Source organism: Zerene cesonia, chromosome 1 (assembly GCF_012273895.1).
Source record: "Zerene cesonia ecotype Mississippi chromosome 1, Zerene_cesonia_1.1, whole genome shotgun sequence".
Lineage (NCBI taxonomy): Eukaryota > Metazoa > Arthropoda > Insecta > Lepidoptera > Pieridae > Zerene > Zerene cesonia.
The window spans coordinates 9,466,796-9,478,205 of NC_052102.1; the positions used below are offsets into that span (position 1 = coordinate 9,466,796).

General features: G+C 34.3%; 1 non-coding gene across 1 annotated transcript; it reads left to right on the plus strand.

Annotated features, from left to right (window-relative positions):
* Nucleotides 1–4,021: 4,021 nt before the first annotated feature.
* Trnal-caa lies at nucleotides 4,022–4,137 on the plus strand. The gene is made up of 2 exons: nucleotides 4,022–4,059; nucleotides 4,093–4,137. It is a non-coding gene; the product is annotated as a tRNA-Leu (tRNA).
* The last annotated feature ends 7,273 nt before the right edge of the window (nucleotides 4,138–11,410 follow it).

The following is an 11,410-nucleotide window of genomic DNA, read 5'->3' on the forward strand; positions in this document are numbered from 1 at the left end:
GTGATATGTGCCAACCCGCAATGGCCAGTGTGGTGGATTATGGCCTGTACCCTCAGAGGAGGCCTGTGTCTCAACAGTGGGAACATATATGGGCCGATGATGATGAATGTATGTAACGATGAATTTGTAACAAATATTGTTTGCTGACCATTCTATATAGATAGAATTAATTTCACAAACTCTGCTGCCCTTTGTCCTTTAATCGGAAATTATGGCCTTATTGACTGAACAATAACTAAAAATTATTCTTGTCTTGAATAGTCCATTTATTTATCAGAGAGTTGTAATATTTCGATAGCGTAATTAGGAACAAGATGTCGTTACAATAAGAATGGAGATAGTGATAGAATTTTCAGTAACGGTTACGAAGATAACTCCCTACAAGTTCAGAATTACAAATTTAAAATGTAATCTATTTATCCTCTAAACACAATCACGTTTTGAATATTTAAACCTTGTAACATTTTACGATGTTTTGTTTTAAGTACGCCCAAAAGATCTGTTAGATTATGTTAAGGCGTATTTATTATTTAGCGATAAAAGTCATTTTAAAAATATTTTAATCTTTAGAACAGAACAGTGCTCAGAGCATTTTATTTATCCGAATGTTTATGAATACTTACCTGTATAATACTTTTATTATTATGATAACAGATTACACTATATACACAATTATAATTCTTTATTTTTATTGTGATTAAACGTCTACAACTTACCTTGAGTTGAAATATACTATTCTATTGTATAATCGTTTAGTAGATGCGAGATAGACTGTGTCTACTATGAAGTCCGCTGTATTATACTCTTTTAAATAAAATTGGCAAACACTTATTTCTCTATTTGCCTATTAGAGTCACGACATAGAGCCTGTTTCCCTCTTTCATAGAAACAAAAAAAAGTCTCTGTTTTGTTTAATCTTTTTTAACTATGAGAAACGGTGCAAAAAAATGGTAAAAATTAATGTCACCTTGAATAGCTATCTTATTACGAAGTGAGTAAAGATTAAAATCGATATTCAATCAAGCTTATGGGTGCTTATCTAAATTCGTGTTTTCTTAACAGTCTTCAAAAGACTCGAGAGCGACATTAATAACTTTTTAATCGGCTGAGATTTCTTCACCAAGCTTCAAATTACTCATTAAAATTCATCACTTGCTGATTTGAAGTCGCTTTTTATAATGTTGTTGTCAAGGCAACTAAATTGTGTTAGTAGGGGAGCCCAAGAGGGGATTTTGGGATTTACTCGAGCGCGTCAGATTATTATAAGGGAACGTACCTTACCTATTACTAAGTACCTCCAGAAAGTATGAGCAGTTAATACTGGTGGGTGCGCTCACAGGAGCCGCAGAAAATTTAAAAATATCGATAATTCTTTAAGGTTACGCTCAAATTGTCAGATTAGCGAAATTTGGATACTTTATGTTGTAAATAATCCGTAATATCTTTATCTGACGCGCTCGAGTCATATATTTTTATATTTTACCTTTTATTTGTAGCCACGAAATTACCACATAAATCGTAAGAATAAGTTATATTTTATTTCAGTGATATGCCAATGCATTTAAAATATCAAAATCTCACGTGCTTGAGTATTTCCACAGCCCCGTTTTTCTTTTACAAAAAAAAAAAATATCAAAAACCTTTCTCCACCGCTAAAATTGAAAACACTATAGGACTTTTTTTCTTGCTATCGTATAATCTGCGAATTCCAATAGGTTTCTGAAACGCTCGAGTAAATACACATTTAGCATCTCGGGCTCCCCTACTATGTCGTATTGGCAAATGTAACATAGACATCATTTTAAATGAGCATTCTTGTCGGTTCTGAACTAAACTGCTTTCCGAATCAGTGCTCAATAGTAAAACTGTGTTTTGACGATTCAAAAGTGTTTCTACAAGGTGTATAATTGAATAAATAAATAGTTGAGTTTGATTTATCCAAAAGTTTGATAAAACACGGTTATCAATGATTGGGTATTTGCATCCGCAGCGATAAAGCTACAGTTTCTGTTCATAAATCGTCACCGTATCCACATAGATTTTATCTAGCAATTGTTTACCAACGAGTGTAGTAAAATAATGAAAAAGCACCATCAAATTGTAACTGAGCCGTTTATCACACTAATTTATCGCTTATTCCAAATGCAATATGGGCTAGTATTGCACGCAATTTTGAGATATTACGTGCTACTCGTAATGGATGTAGTGTAGCAGATATGGAGCTATAAATTCGTATTACGTAGCAATAAGTTGTGTTGACGGCTCGGCAATAAACAGACGCTGTGACGTCATTACGTATGAAAGTTTTGAATGTTCTGTGGGAAGAGCGTTATAGCAAATATTCTATGAAAGATTTTTCTATGAATCTGAATGTATTTGGATAATAATAATATTTATATTGGAACAAAGTTCCTTATCGCGCGTTGTGAAAGGGGGCTAGACGGAAAAAATTCTTACGAAAAGTTGTAACGACACTTTTTAATATAGTAAGCTATTGTAAGCTGTGCTGCGTGCGCATGTTTCTCTGTCTGTCTCTCTCTTTCTCTTATAGAAACGAAAAGAACTTCGTTCCATCCGGGTGTTGACACCTCTCAACTTTTTTTGTATTATATATGTGTATATATTATGTTGTATGTAAATACAATCAAGCTCTTTAAACATATCTGTTTCTCGCCCTGTAAATAGTTTTTCAGTATGCTCGTTATCTTTTACCATGATTGCCTGGAAGATGTGATAAGGCTTCTATGTGATAAGGCCGTCAAATAAATTGTACACTTCCTTTTGCAACTGTATTATAATAATTTATTTTTAAGTTTTCTCTCATGTACAATCTTGTTAAGAGTAAGAGTAAGAGAGTCTTGTAAAGAGTTAAATAAATAAATGTTTTATGAGCAAAATATACACGTCTTAAAGAATTGATACAGTTTTAACAGACGTTTGGAAATGATGAAGGCTCTCAATCCGAATATATTTTTTTGTATTTTGTTTCTCTATAACTGCGTGAGTTTTGATTCATTTTGAGTGGAACCTCTTCCCCCTTCTTGTTTGTAATAATTATTTTTAATGCATTTATTTATTTATATGCATATTATAGAATGTTTAGATTCGTTTTAAAATGACATCACAAACGGAGGTTTTGTTCGGCATAATGTGTTTCATAGACATATAATAATTAATTCATTATCAATGGGATCTTTTTCAAATTTAGATATATTAAAATGTAAAAATATAGATTAAGTACATTGATATTTAAAGGTTTTGAACTACATTACAGATAAACAACAGAAACAATGTTCAATATAACGATATAATCCTACGCAATTCCGTTTTAATTTTACTTCCTCATTATTAGCGAATACTGAAGCGTGGTCCCATATGAATGTATAGTATTCATTAAGCGTCTGTTCGGGCGTAGGTTGCGGATTACTGCGTCACAATAACTCGGGTCAACAATTCCTTGCAGCGTGGGGTCCGCAGATAGCTGGCACGCTTGGATGCACTAAATTTTACATTGTATTAGGATGTGGATATTTGAGTATTGTTCTTTAATGTAATGGTCGTTGTTATTGTGAAAAGTGTGTGTGTGTTTTTTTTTAATAATGACTGTGGGAGTCGAGTTCGTGTTGGCACGAATTGGGACGAGTCGCACTGGGGAAGTAACCACACCCGACAGAAGTTGCTGGCTACTAAAAATAGTAGCATGCGAATGTTTCTCGTTCGGTGTGTGGGGAGCTGAAGACGCTTTTCCTTTTCCTCACCCTACCCAGTCCTTATATCCTTAATATCCGCTTGTAATCATTTTTTTTTTAATTAAAGTGTTTATTATAAGTATTCCACGCGTACGAAGACGCGGGCACAGCTAGTATTTCAATAAAAACAATAGATAGTTTGAATCAATAGATGGTTACAACAGATAGCAGAAACACATTACAATATTGTTTAAAGCAGTATCGACACATGTATAAGATAACGTAAATTTACTTTGAGAATACGATTCTTAATTATGCCAAAGGCGTCACATGTCAGGATGGCCGAGCGGTCTAAGGCGCCAGACTCAAGGTTCCCTTACTGAGCATGGCTCAGTGCGAGTTGTTCTGGTCCTCTCTGAGGGCGTGGGTTCGAATCCCACTTCTGACAAAACTTTTTTTTTTATTTTTTATTATGTTATTTTGATTTATCGCAAATGCTTTGAGCGAACGAAAATGTTCTGGTGTTTAAAAGACGTTTTTATGGTATTGAAAAAATTGCATTTATTTTAATGATGCCTTATATTACATTGTATAGTATTTGAATTATAAAAGAAAAATTGCTTGCATAAAAGCAACCAATTTGAACTGTTCTTATTTTGAAAAAAATATTCTTTTGTTCCGCGCATTCGAAACACCAAAATAACGTCTTCGGAGAGTTTATTACGAATCTTTTGTTTATTGTTTGCATTTTATTGCAATATGGATTGTTCGGAACTAGGTCACGACGTTTTATAGTTGGTAATAAGCCATTGAAATGTATGCGAAGTTCTAAATTCGAATAAGTTCGAAATTTAAATTATTTTTCAATTCTTATACGTTATTTTGAAAATTTCTGTTGGCTTTATTTCGAGGGTTACTTATCTTGTCTTCTATATCCTACTAATCTTACCCAATATTTCGCAGTTAGTACCTACTGATCTTCGGCCATAGTTCGTGCAATGAAATAGTTCCTATGAGTGTGCGATTTTTATTCAAATACATTTAAAACAGCATTATTGTCAATTATACATTTTCTTTTTTCATGAAAGATAAAAGCCATTTCTTTTTTGCTTTTTCGACCATCAAAATATTTTATTGTTATTTTTATCTGATGACGTCATACATTCGGTGGAATAAATATGTGCCAGTGCTAAATTTTGTAAGAAACAAAAAATAATTTTCCAAAGTCTATTACTGTGACATTTACAGTAATTTCAGTGATTACTGTTTTTTTTTTTATTTTAATCAGCACAGAAGCTGACCATTTGAGATTATGTCATTTGGCGCTTGCGATATTTGAATATGAGATGATTTTTAAACTCAAAAATATGATTGTAAATCTTTATATTTTAAAAACGCAAAAGAAATATGATCTCTGTGATTTTGGAATTAGTTTTGAGTATAAGCTTAAAATGTTGATATGTTGTCAATTACCATATGAAGCATCTATTTTAACATTGCTTTAAACGCTGCTACAAATTCGAACAATGAACAATAAATTCGTGACGTCATAGATTGGCGTTTGTTTTCCACACAAATTTACACGCTCGCCCCGTCTAGAATGTAGATTAATATATCTACATCGTTGACGTTGTCAAAATTCAAAAGAGTAATGGAATTTCATTGTGTTACATACGCTTGTAAACGAATCTCGCGTTAGGTTCCGTGTATTTGATATTTTGGACTACGCTCGCTGTTATTTGTATTGTGTGGTATCAAGTGCGCTGGGTTAAAGCAGAATCACTTATGTCATTTTTTATTTGTGCTCCTACCCTAGGGTCGCATTGAATAATTTTTTTTTCGATTCGAATCGTATGAAACAAGCCATTTGATTTGTTTCCGATCCCGTTCAAAAGCAATCAGAATACAATATAAATAACAAGAGACATGCAGCTCATATTAACTTTGTTTATTTTCAACAGAACTATATTTTCTTTGTGCTTGATACTCCAAAACTTTTTACTGGGTGAAGCGATTTTTATGATTCTTGTCTAATTTGAAAGCTGGTGCCTCTCATGTGGACCTATTTAAATTTGGGCGAGTTCTGACAATTCCAAGGCTGTTTAGTTTATTGTTAAAAATATTTATTTATGAAGTACCTAAGATATAAAACAATGCTACTGAGGTTTGCATTTGCGATGCAACCGATATAAAGTCGCTTCGAATCTCAATTAAACAAATGACGAAGGACCAATGCCTTATTAATAATGCAATGTACTCTACCTCACTCAAAAAACCAATACACAGGTACCAACAACTATTTACTTGATAAAATTCCTGTTTTTTATGTCATTGTCTGCAATGGCATCGTGCTACTATTTCACGCTGGTCTTCTTAGGTATGTCCCCAGTACGAGCTGGATCAAAAATCTTAACGGGTGTAGTATGTCCCCAATGCGAGCTGGCACAACACAAAATTCTATCGAAAACACGACGTGCCGCAGTAGCATGCATTACGTTTCATTCTTATTTCGATTTAAACGAAATTTGGGCGTGCACAAGCAAATAATGCATCGCATTACTTCGCCCACTCCTCACTTAGTTGAGTACGTGTTGAGTATGATGTTAATACGGAATGAATCGAGCATTCGTTACCATTCCGAGAGTTTAGAACTACCCGTGGAGTGTTTTTACGCGGTACGGTCGCGTAGTATGTTAGTGTTTTATTTAAAAATAACGGCTATGTCTTTTGTTGGTATTTTATTTTATTTGGGCATTGTGCACGTTGTATTTGGGAAACCTCTGAATTAGTAAGCAGTAGAGAGGAGAGTTGTTTTTATATTCGCAATTGATCATCGTTGACTTAATTATTATGGTAATAGATTTCAATGGAATATATAGCCCTGAGGTTTTATCTGCATAGCTCCTGTTCCCGTGGGATTATGGGGATAACATTATCCTAACCTTCTTCGGGGCTCAAACTATTTTTGTACCAAATTTCATCTAAATAGGTTTATTAGTTTAGGCATGAAGAAGGGATATACAGTTACTTTCACATTTATTATAAAACTAGTTATATACCGTGGTACATATATCGCCTATGTCACCCAGTGAAGTTGCAGCTTCCAAATGGTGAAAGAATTTTTGTAATCAGTCCAGTGGTTTTTTCCAGAAAACGTACAAACATACATAAATACAAAAGTTTCCTCTTTATTGAGCTTTAACATACTTGTTACGATTTAACGCTCTTATCAAACAAATAACTAGATATAATTAATCTTAGTTTCAATTTCGAAACGTATGAGATAAGAATGCATTTGTGTATCTTATTTCAACAAACTAAATGATATGTATTTAATAATTGAGTTTATCTGCCGAATTACATAAGTAATTACGTATATTAATTATAATTTGTAAATATAAAACAAGCAAATTTCAAAATTTATAAGATGTTTACAATCAAAACCTATGAAATATTTCTTAAATTTCCCGCCCAAGCGAATTTGCCGCCATAAATCAATTTCATGAACCAATTAAAAAGTTTTATAATGAAAGTGCTAACACACAAATGTTGTGTGGCGAACAATGGATCATCTCGGAAACGCGTGCAGTATCCGGTCGCCTGGTATTTCGGAACTATTTAAGGAAAATAGTTCAAGTTCTGCACAAAGGTAAGATATCATCGTATCCCAGCTATCCGTGGGGTTGGTTACCACAATTTTGGAATAGGTATGTCTGAATAATATAAAGGGAATTTGGAAAAGAGTTAAAATATTTCGAATATTTCTTTAATCTTTTTCTTTAATTTCTTCGAATATTTAAATATTTCGAATATTTCTTTACATATTTAATTAAGTTACTTCTATTCATATATGGTATGAACAATATTTATGCATATTGTTCATAAGAAATAATTCTCTTCTTCGAAAACAGTCTCAGTCTGAAGGGAATGTCTGTTACTTTCCCCCCAGGAAATGGATTCTAAAATAGAACCAAATAACAACAATTTGCTATCAAACAACAAAAACCACACATGAAAAGTCGCGAACGGTCACAACTACCTAAAACTAATATTAAATAAACTTAGGATATACGATACGTTTGAAATTGATTATTTAAAATAAGACTGCATTACTAAGTTAATTAGGCTCATCTCAACGCATATCAAGCATTTTAGGTATCCATTCAAAATCCTACAATCATCTACAACAAAATAAAAGTTCCAAGTCAACTACATCTCCGAGCATTGAATAGAAATTCGATCCTTAAAAACTATACGTAGTATAAAAAAAAAGTAGCTTTCTCTGTCCCTATGTCCCTTTGTATGCATAAATCTTTAAAACTACGCAACGGATTTTTATAGGGTCTTTTTGAAATAGAGTGATTAAAGAGGAAGGTTTATATAGTAACATCGATAAAACTACTCCTAATTAAACGCGTGCGAAGCCGCGGGTAGTTAATTACAAACAAGAAACCGCGGCATCTCAAAGATAAATCTCTTATATAAAAAGCCCTCCCAACAAATAGTTTTTAGAGTATCCATCGCAGACACAATTGTAAGTGCTCCAGAGGGAATTAATTAGTCGTAAAACAAACTGCAACCGCTGGATGGACTTCAACTGCTGGAGTTTCTGGATCGTAGAATTGAGGCAACGTTACAGGGAATTTCAGTTTAATTAACTGCTGTGCGTGATTTTGTGGCTCCTTTCGTGGTATTGGATCTAAGATCATTCAGCACCTTGCAGTTTTTTTGTAGAATCTTTTCATTATATAAATGTTTTAGTTTCAGTTTTATGGCATTGAAATGCTTTCTACATGAGTTTTTTGAAGGATGGAAAAGATTTGATCACGAGGCCGTATTCGAACACGCGCCTTTTTGACAAACCGTAGCAAATCACAGTTTTGAATACTGGAGTTAGTATAAAAATCAAGTATCCTTGTATGACAACAACATCTATAAGAACCGTATTAATATCTGTAAAGATCGCAATGTTACTAACGTAAATGATTATGAAAAACAATACACTACAAGGAGTCAGTTACATATGAACAAACAGGGAAAGGATATAAAAGTGTTGTTAAAAATGTTACCGTGATATGTTCTTTCACTATATATTTTCTTTATGATTGGCCAAATTATACACTCTTCTGTGCAATTTTCTTAAAAAGGGACACCTACGACATGTTGCTTCATGTGCAAAGTTATTTAATGTATTGTATTGTTTTTCTTTACTAATTAGAGGCCCTTTTCCTTTTCTCGCTCTTCCCAGAACATGCTTTCTTTCCAGTTTCTTTTATGCCTTATCCCTTAAAAATGGACAACGCATTTGCGAGGCCCTCTCAGGCTCCTCTCAAGCGGGCGGTTGTGATCGTTTACCATCAGGCAGACAACCTCAGTTGGCTGCTAAGATTTAAAAAAGAAACACTTAATAGAAATCCATAGTAGTTTCAGTCACATTGACAAACCGTCTGTAAAATATTTAATGCCAATTTTAGCACTCGTGCAGCAAAGAGTTTGCGACGAAATGAAGTCATTAAAGTCTTAAATAGAAACTCGAACTTGGCAAGTAAATTAATAAAACATGTCGAAATAAGTGTGTTTCGTAAACTTCGCTGTTTATGTATTCAGTTGGATGGGTTAGAGTTGCACTCAAAGTTGCTGGAACACCAGAGTTGGCAATGCGCTGTTTTAATGGCAGAGGAAACAATAAGGCTGGCTTATACTAAGTAGTCCACCGCTTATGATCACTTGTAACACAGGTGGTGTCTCAGGTGCTTTGTTGGCAGTGAAACTTATGGTCTTCCCATAGAGGTCCCAATGTCGTAATTGTTGGGGATCACCGCTGTAATAATAAACGAAAATAATATACTTTTTCCGTTGTTACACATAGCAGTTGTGTAAATTGCGGGCGAAGCCGAGGCTGACCGCTAAGTCTCGCCAGTGTATATATAGCCTATAGCCTTACTCAATAAATGGGCTATCTAACACTGAAATTTTTTCAAATCGTCCCAGTAGTTTCTGAGATGAGCGCGTTCAAACAAACGAACAAACAAACAAACTCAGCTTTATAATGTTAAGTGTAGATAATACGCTCGTCCCGGCACCGGCTCCGCCGGATATGAATATTCCTGTTTTATCCCAAGGGAGCATTCAATCGGGTATAAAAGTATCCTATCAATCAAGTCAGCTCATACCCGGTCTTTATACCAAATTTCATCAAAATCCATTATGTAGTTTCAGCGTGATTGACGGTCAAACATCCAAACAAACAAACTTGTTTAGTGTGATTTATGATAATTAATTTAACTTCATACTACATTTGCGGTATATCAGAAATGCCGTGCAGTAGTACGTCACAGCAAAAGCGCAGGTACTTTTACTTATTATTATGTGCTACTAGCTGCACCCCGCGGTTTCGCCCGCGTAAGTCCGTATCCCGTAGGAACATCGGGATAAAAAGTTGCCTATATGTTATCCAGGTTTTCAGCTACTACGTACGTACTATCTACGTACCAAATTTCGTTGTAATCGGTTCAGTAGTTTTTGCGTGAAAGAACAACAACAAACACACATCCTTACAAACTTTCTCATGTATGATATTATAGGATAGGATAGGAATAGGATAGGATGAAGATTCAAAAGTGCTTCTGTAGGACGTCTAATTGAATAAATAAATGTTTGAATTTGAGTTATGCATGTAAAACTGATTTTCAGCGGCCCACTTCTGTTATGTAGTTAGATAAATCTGGTATAGTCAGCTGCGCTGTGATTGGAGAGAATGGAGTTAAAATTGGTTGGTTATATCGTGGTAGCTACTAAGGTTTCTTTGTGAATGAGGAACGAAAATAAACGGATTTCGAATAAAATCGCTCGTTGAATTAGTAGGTAGCAGGTACTGTAGTGACCGTCTCCTTGGTACAGTGGTTAACACGTGATCGTAGAACAGAGGGGTCCTGGGTTCAATTCCCGGTGGGGACGTAAAAAAATAAATGTCTCGGTCTGGCAGGACACAGAAAGCTGATCACCTACTTGTCCGTAAATAAAATCGAGGAGGACCACCCCGAGGAGGACCCCACTAGGAGACACGGGACTTCACTTTTTTTAGGTACTGTAGTATTAGTTTAAAGTTTGATTACTACGGCATAACTCACTATAATACGTTTAAAAATCTTATCTAATAGAAGACAAGGAAATTAATACCTTTAAGCAAAAAATTTTACAAAAATTACTATATAGCTAATGTTATAAACGCGAAAGTTTGTAAGTATGGATGGGTGTGTGTATGTATGTGTGGATGATTGTTACTCTTTCACGCAAAAACTACTCAACCGATTGCAATCAATTCTTGTACGTAGATACCTGGACAACTGGAATAACACATAGGCAACTTTTTTTCCCGATATTCCTACAGGATACAGGCTTACGCGGGTGAAACTGCCGGTCGCAGCTATTATTAAACTAATGTAAATATACAGTGAAGCATAAGTAATTTACGAAATTACTCGAATATTTGACTTTCTAGATTACGTAATAGCTAATATTATAATAATCTATTTCAAACCGCTATTTACATGTTTGTTGTTTAGCTAACACACATTAAAACCCTTAAATATAGAAACCTCAACACTTAATAAAGATACTGTAAACGGTTTTAAACCATATAGCATTAATATAAGATGAATTTTGTCTAAACCAAAACTAACAGTATACACGGCGTCGTAATTAACAAGTCTGAAATAGGC